Below are 9,033 nucleotides of genomic sequence, written 5' to 3' on the forward strand. Positions count from 1 at the left end.
CCAGTCTACCTTGGAAGGTCGGTCAATTTGGATTAGTAGAGAGATCCAGGATAATCTCAAAGGCAGCAGTGAGGATCAAAGGAAAATAATTCTAGTCAATCGTAACAGCCAAGTCCATCCACAAGTCAGTATCAGATCACCCTCAGGTTTAACATCTGCAGCATTATCATTTATAAGATTCTTTCCTAAGGTAGTCCCCAATTTACAAACAGCTTGTTTTCATAAAGTTAATTTGTAAATTGCTTTTTTAGTGTGCATTATACTTTATTTTCCATTAAAAACGGGATTACAGCTCGTGGTTGTTCTCCCAGACTAATCCTCAAAAGTACCTAATGTTTTATATTACCTGAACTTCTAGTACAAATTTATAAAGTATTTCTAAGGGAAAGCATAATACAAATTCCAACTTGAAACAACATCTCTATTTCTCTGCATGGTCCCCAACTATCATTGTGGGTCCAGGATTGTAAAGTGGGAGCCTCAACAATTGGGCTGAGTTTTGGAAGTTAAGTAAAAATTGACCCTTCCCCAGGGGTTAGTGGCTTGGTGACAGAAAGTTGAAGTTGAGAAGTTGAAACTGCAGTGACTAGTGAAGAGTGGAAAATTCATGTTCTGAGTTCTTCATTCATGTGATGTCAGCTAACGCTTTACAGAACACAAATACTAGTTAGCTAAAGTAAAGATATGTTGTGCAGAATCATTAAGGATTCAAGATCTCTGAGGCTGGCCTAGTTTTAATGATTAACAGAGCAAAGGTACTTCTAGTTTCAAAGAGGAAGACTTCTGTGATGTTTTTCCCTGAATTATTTATTTTTAAATTTGTATATATATATATTTTACATAAATCTCTGAATGTGATCATATTACATATTTGACTTTTCTTTAGTCATCTTATATTTTGCTTTTTTCAGTAACAATTTATGTAACTATTCCTCTATTGATATGCATTCCAGTTTTCTGCCAACAACTATTCTTGTACATATTTTTTAATATAATATTGATTTTTTTTCTGTTAAGTTATATTTCCAAGAGTGGGATTTCTTGGTTGAAGTATATATACACTTTAATTTTAATATATCTTACTCAATTTCTTTTCATACATGTTGCAACAAACTTAATTTTCAACAACATTTGAGAACCCTTTTCCTATATTCTTGTCATCAGTGTTATCATCTTACACACCTATTGCTAACACCAGTCTGCTAAATGTAAAACTGTACCTTACTTACTGTTTACCTTAATTTGCATTTCCCAGACTACTCCCTAACTGGAGCATTTTTATAAGCATGTTGGTCATTTAGATTTACTCTTCTATGAACTGCCTCTTCACATTATTTATCTTTTTTTGTCATTTACTATTCGATCACTTCACACAAAGTTTCTTTGCTTGACAAAAACTTTAGTCAGGCTCCTGAACCTTGTCCTAGGCCCATCTGTGCTTAATTTAGTTTTGGTAAGAACCCTGCTAAGTCAGTTTACCAGAACCCTTTACCTTCAATATCTGATCAGGTTCCTTGTCTAACCACCCTGGCCTCTCTCCAGAAAGATCCTGCAGGCGGGTTTACCCAGACTCCCTCTGACCCTTCCTTGTAGTTCCCTCTTCGTAATTTTCCATCCAATGATCCCCACCCTGCTCCTTGGCTATAAATTCTCACTTGCCCATACTGTATTCAGAGTTGAGCCCAATCTTTCTCCCTCACAGTAAATTCCCATTTGAGTGGTCCCTCCACCTATCCTAATGGTCCTGAATAAAGTTTGCCTTATCATCTTTAACAAGTGTCACTGAGTATTTTTTCTTTAACACGTCCTGCTTGCTAAATCTGAAGAGCTCTACATACATTACAAATATTAGTCCTCTGCCTTTCAGGTTGCAAATTGTTTTCAATTCTGTTATTTGTCCTTCAGTTTTGGTTATGGTAACTTTTGCCAAAATAAATGTGAATTTCCTTACAGTTATATATTTTTATGTACAAAATTGGGATTTAGTTTCACTTCTTTTTAGATGGGCAACCAATTATATCTATTTATTAAATAATTAATAACTTTCCTACTGAGATAGGTATATAAATATATATCTTCTTTATTTCTGGATCTATTATGGATTCTTAATTCTTTTCCATTATCTATTTGATTTATATCACTATTAATACCATAATGATTTAATTTGAATGGTTCTATATCCTTCCTTGATATCTAGAACGGCAAGCTTCCCTTGGTCTTCTTTTCTCGACATATTTTCTGGCTACTCCTAGTCATTCATTTATATACATTATTTCAGATCTAATTTTGTCAAATTTCAAAAGAAAATTCTTTTGAATTTATGACAAAGGACATTTTGTAATATTAAAATCCTCCCATGCAAGCATACAGGATGTTTCTCCATCTTATGTTTATTATTTTTTATACTACTGTATTTCTTACATTTTTCTTTTCCTTAGTTTTGCCAATTTGATAAAGTTGCTATTCAGTTTTTCTTCTTGATAATTTGGACATTCTACTCTAATACCCATTAAGAATTATTTCCTTGTCCCTCAGAATGAAGTACATACTTCTCTACCATTGTTTGATAACAAAGCAGAACTCTTTCCCCATTGCATTACCCCCTCAACTATTTAAATAAGACCTTTAGAACACTTTAATTTCCTCCCTATCCTTTTCTCCTTACCCCATCTTCCCTATGGACGAAGTCTTGGGAATGTTTTTCCTTTCTCCTTATTACTAGATTTTGCTAAGAGAGTTAATTATTTCCCCTTACAGATCGACCCTTATGTTTCAAAAGTCCCTTCTTATCATTTACATTGAGCATTCCTGGTAGTTTATCATTATCTCTTTTACTTAATATACAAATATTAGAAGGTCCATTCCTCACCATTGTTTTCTTTTCTCTTATCTTCCCCCATCTTTCTAGTTAGTGCGTTTTCCTAATACACTCTGCATTCTAGTGTAGTACCCCAGAGGCATTAATTCCAGACGTGGTCTTCCATGAACCACTATGCAATAGCAATTCTAGCTCCTCATAATAATCAGCATAGTGGATGTAGGGAAATAATTTGTTAGTTGGTAATGGGGTAGTTAAACCATAAGAATAGCAAGGCACTGAAACAAACATCTACCTGAAGCTGGTTGTTCAGCTTTTTCTGGATGACATCACATGTATATCAAATTGAATAAACTCACCATTACTAGAGATAATTACAACTTGCAACAAAACAACCATGTGATCAGAATTAGCTCTAGGTAAAATAAATGATGTCCAGAAAGTTCATCTTTGGCATCTTGCCACCTTTCCTATTAGACCCTATAATTTGCACTCTTTCCTCACATCCCTCCAGGTGCCCTTCTGTATGCTATTCTCACCTGGAAGACAAAAATCTCTACTAAACTTTGTATTTGAAAACACTTTGAACATTTTAGATGACTGGAAGACAGTATACATGATACTTTTGTGCAGCTGGGGTTGGAGCCTCATTAGTACATACTATCCTCGGAAATTAGTAATTCATCTCTAATACTAACTAGTTCTGACCCTTACTAGGTTGGTTCATCTAGATAACATTACCTCAATCAGCAATTTCAGACTTTCTTTTTGTAGTTATGTTTATCTACACTCTGCCTTTTTAAGTAAGAATTTGCTTAGGTTTTCTCTTCTACTGATTTTCAAGCATATCACAATTCTTTTACAAAAGGCTATTTTTAAGAGGCATTGCTATTTCCCATATTCTCACTCAAACTTCATTTAAAAAATAAGTTTCTTTTCACAAGCATCAGAAGTTTTTATTGTCAATTCATATGCCTTAAGAGAAAATGTTATCCTTTCACATGAAAACTGAAAGTTATGGAAAAAGTTATTTCTACCAAAATCATTCTCTTTTGCTAAACTTATTAAAAGTGACTTTCAATTTATATTTTTCATTAATCTTTTCAAAGAGAAATCAAACTGTGGTGTTGATTTTGGATGACTCCTGCACTGTTCTTTCCAAATTCCCCAGGTGTGAAAAGCTGAGTGGGGTTTTAAATTAACAAGTATCAGCCAAATATCTTAGTTAAGTGGATGCATATATTGAAAGCATTTCTCTACTGGGATGTATGATATTCTAACAAGGCCATTTACAAAAATAAATGTAAAACTTTGTCAGAGCAGCCTTGATGTGAAGGTTCATCACGTGAATGCCACTGAAGAAATGAGCAGACATTAATAACTGCTATTTGAACAATTCTATATGCATTATGTAGCAATAGGATAGTCAAGAAGAGTAGTTAGCCTTTACATTTTAAAAGGATTATTCTTTTTTCTTGCAATTATTGAGCCCCAGGTTTGTTTCTGCCTGCTGTTGCTAAGGACAATAGCCTGCCAGATAGGAAATGATGCTGATGAAGACATAAAATAACACTTACACGCATATTTTTCTCAAAAATCCAGAGAACTGGGAATAGGGTATGTTAGGAAGGGGGTGGGAGTAACGAAGGGGAAGGGAAAAAACAAACAAGGGAATACATAGGGTGAAAAAATATAATATACAATAATTAATTCATACTCTGAAATTCCAGATGGCTCACTTTCAAACTAACAATTATTCATTGTTCTGGGTCCTTTCTCTAATTTTTTTTACAGTATTACTCCTATGAATTATCTCTGCCAAAACTCATCCAAAGTCAGAACCGTAACCATAAGAAGTACGATGAGCAACAATGTATATATAAATTACTGATTCTTTTTCCATTCCAAAAAGTTGGTATCTGAAGAAGATCCAGTTTTGTATAGAGGTATATTAGCCATTAGCAACTATCTTTCTTTTCATTATTATGTAAAACTTTGGGTTGTCACCGAAAAAGCACTGCAAATGTGTACAACTATAGAGGTGTTTCCTGGTTTTAAACACAAACTTTTTCTACCTAACTATCCATCTATTTAGCTATCTAGAACTTAGTGACATCCTTCATAAGTAGACTTCTGGGATAGACTGTCATTACAGGATCAGTGCCCTCGACAAGAGTGTACTCAAAGAATCAAGGCACATACATGGTTCTTTAGAAAGGCAACAGCTGCCAGCAGTGGCAGCCTAGTTTTGCCAAGTGATTCTTCCTAAGAATTTCCTCAGCAAAAAGAAAAAACTGATAAATTCTCTCTGTAACCACTCCAAAGGAGGGTTTAATGACCTCCTCTCCCTTTAAAATCGCTTAAAATACTCCACTAAAGGAGCTGCCTTAATCTCCTACACGAACTACTGAAGTTTAGGTTTTTTAAATTTATTATCTTTCCCTACAGTTTAGACAAAAGAGAAGTCAAACTTCTCATTCAAATAAAAGAAACCACATGACTATCTGAGAAAGAAAGCATACTGTAATAGAGAAAAGCAGAATATTAGTAAAATCTAGGTTTCAGCTAGTTATACCTTAGCGCCAGCATTTATGTAAATTTTCTGTTGATTCTTCGGGGTAAAATAGCTGGCTTACCTCTAGGGAGTTAAATTGACAAGATGTGTTGAAACTACTTAGCTAGCTATAAAGCATTAAATATCTTACTAATAATTCTACAATAAAATCCATGACATGAGACAGATATTATTAATATATCCCCCTCACTTGGAAGGCAAAGCTCTCTCCACAAGACAGCAATTTTGCAATATTATTTTTAGGTGTGTTACATTAATTTGCTTCACTAGATTTTATTTTGTATCTTGGCGATAAAGTTTAGTCTACACACCATTGCACAGCACTTAGAACCAGGACTGTGTCACAATTTATGTAGTCAAAGTACAAAGCTAACACTGTACTCTTTGATATTTTATATATATATATATATTTTTTTTAACATCTTTTTTGGAGTATAATTGCTTTACAATGGTGTGTTAGTTTCTGCTTTATAACAAAGTGAATCAGTTACACATATACATATGTTCCCATATCTCTTCCCTCGTGTCTCCCTCCCTCCCACCCTCCCTATCCCACCCCTCTAGGTGGTCACAAAGCACCGAGCTGATCTCCCTATGCTATGCGGCTGCTTCCCAATAGCTATCTATTTTACGTGTGGTAGTGTATATATGTCCATGCCACTCGCTCACTTTGTCACAGCTTACCCTTCCCCCTCCCCATATCCTCATGTCCATTCTCTAGTAGGTCTGTATCTGATATTTTTATATTTTTAAAGGTACAACATATAATTTTCCTAGAAAATTGAGTAAGTATACTTATGCCCCTTTAATGTCCTTGTCATAAGCAATAGTGAGGTGATCCTCCACCTGCCAAGAACTTAAAAATACAATTGCTTTTATTTGTTACATTAACACACAATAGTTAGAAGTACTGTCTTTCTAGTCTAAGAAAATTGCAAAACTATTTGAAACTTTATCAATAATATTAAACCAGTGAAAGGGCATCAATGAACAGGACTGACCAGCATCTAAATATCTAAAACATGGATTTCAGTGGGCGTGCAGGGAGGGAAGAGAAAGTTTCAGTAAAAAACATCTCTAGCGAGGGGAGAGATACTACATCTGGTATAGCGGGTCAGGACTGTTGAAAGACAGGGCCTGTGTGAAATATTCCTTAAGAAACTCTGTTCATTTCATATATACCAAGTAATCTTCTGAACAAAAATTCAACTTCTCAGGAAATGTGATACCATGAAAGGGGACAGAGATAGAAATACTAGTTTCAGGAAAGGAACATTCTTATCATAAACTGATATTAACATTGTATACCTCTATTATGTGTAACATAATATATACCCTTACAACTCAATGAGGTAAGTACTATTATTATATCCATCTTACAGATGAGGAAAGTAAGGTATATGGAGGCTAAACAGTTGCCCAAGATCACAGAGGCATTTAAGTTGTATAGATGGAATCAAAACTAGGTAACCCGGATTCAAAACCAATACTACTAAGCTCTACAGACTACTTAGCATCTATAACAGTCATGTACAAATGCAGGTTTTTGGACCTGCAAAGACCCAGATTTTGGAACCTCATTAAACTAACATTCTCTGAGGCCCTATACACACCCTCCGTCTTGCTGACGTGCTTATTAAACTTCAGTGAGTTACTCTGAATATTTTGTAAATAGTGCAAATGAGAATTTACATATTTTTTAAAAAGCAACAACAAATTATCTGTTTGGTGGGCACTTAATATTCTTGTACTCGTAGAATACTTAATGGTCTTCATAGAAGGCAGAAAAAATTTCCAATTATATATTAAAATTAACATGTCCTGAAAATGATTCATCTCATAAGAATAATACACATGGAATTTCTATATATAAGAAAAGTTAGTACTGCCAATAGTCACTATAAGATAGTGGGTCAACACTGCACGAGAAATTATCTTGGGGGAAGGTCAGCTTTTTTTTTCTGGTTTACTTCGCAATACATAAATAGATGTCAAGAGGCACTAGTTGTTTAGTCTGTGACCTAACACTATCTCCTACTGTTGAAATTCTTAACAGGCTGAATACCAGTCAGAAGCCAGGATTATGTCCAGTTCACTAACAGTGTCATCATTTTTTGTTGATTCTGTAACAGTTCTCTCATCCCAGCAATACAAGTAAAACAGAATTAAGTTTTCTGTAAAAATAACGACTGAATGGGGCTAAGTGAATAACTTGATTGAGTAATGCTTTTATGTAACTTGAAAAACTGGGAATAAATAGTTCAACTATCTAAATAGTTGAAACATTCTTTAAATTATATTAGAATTATTTATAGAAATGTAATATAATTGGGAAAAATCAGAAAATACAGACTCACAAAAAGTCTTTATTCCCGAAAGAATAACATATCTCAAGTACAAAACTTTGGAAAGTCATTTGTGTTTAGTTATCAACAGATAGATATTAATGATGCTGTTAATATTCAGTTTTTCATAAAGAAGATAAAACTTCTATGATGATACCACATCTTGGCCTACCAGAGAACGCTACGGACTTAAATAAATGATACTTTTTATAACTTAGCATGTAGGGTTGTTTTAAAATTTTTTGTTTTGGCTCTCCTTCTTATTGTAGGCTATAAACAGCAACAGTGCTAGAATATTGGTATGTGTCATTTTTCTTTTAGAATAGATATTCCTACCTCCATAGATGCATTTCTTTTTTGGTATCTCAGTCATCATCTCAAGGCTGGTGAACTTGAAGCTCATAGTGCCTAAGTTAATTTTCATTGTTCCTACAATATCTGTAAGATGAGTGAAAATACGCATTTGACAACTTTATACATATGTATGTTAAATTTTTGGCTACAATTTCTTTTAATATATTGACAGTATGATGGTACATGAAAAAATAAAAGATATCAATCTTAAATGCTCTTCTAAAGATAAAAGCTATAAATAATCTTTTATTAGGTATCCAAAGAATCTTTGAAGTCACCTGGAATAAAAATGTGGACTGTGTTTACAGTCAATTTATTGGGAACTACATTGGTAACACTTTGCAATGTGCTTATTCTTTAGAATTAGTCAAAATTTATTACTAATTATTTTGTTAAATTGGAAAGAATAAGTTCACTACACAGTTGGAAGTTTCAGTCTTTTTAAAAAGTCACTTTAAGTATGTAAGTCGGGGTTACTTTGGCAAGCAACAGCAATAATGTTCAAATGCCATGTCTCCTAGCTTTCACATTGTTTGGCTCTCTAGAATCAACAGTTGGTCATTTTCAATACCATTACAATACAGATTAGTTAATAAGCCTGACAAAAATTCTAACTTTTCTTTTTAAAGAGGAGAGGGCATTTATAATACAGATACTAAAAATACAAGGGTTTCAAATTGCATGCAACATGTGCCTACAAAGAAACTAAATGTTAATCTAGTTCAAGTTACTTAAATGTGTAAAGAAAAAGCAATGTGCAAGCCAACATCCTCACTAAAAAATAAATCATCATGAAACACAGGCAAATTCCTCCCTGTATCATAAAGGATCAAAAACCATAGGTAAAAATGTAGTGTTTCTCTAATTAACTGAAAACAATATATGCCAGGTAAAAGACTACTCAAGTCTAGAAGAGAAATAACACAAAAATGAGCCAGTTA

Source organism: Phocoena sinus, chromosome 5, assembly GCF_008692025.1.
Source record: "Phocoena sinus isolate mPhoSin1 chromosome 5, mPhoSin1.pri, whole genome shotgun sequence".
In the NCBI taxonomy this organism is placed as follows: domain Eukaryota; kingdom Metazoa; phylum Chordata; class Mammalia; order Artiodactyla; family Phocoenidae; genus Phocoena; species Phocoena sinus.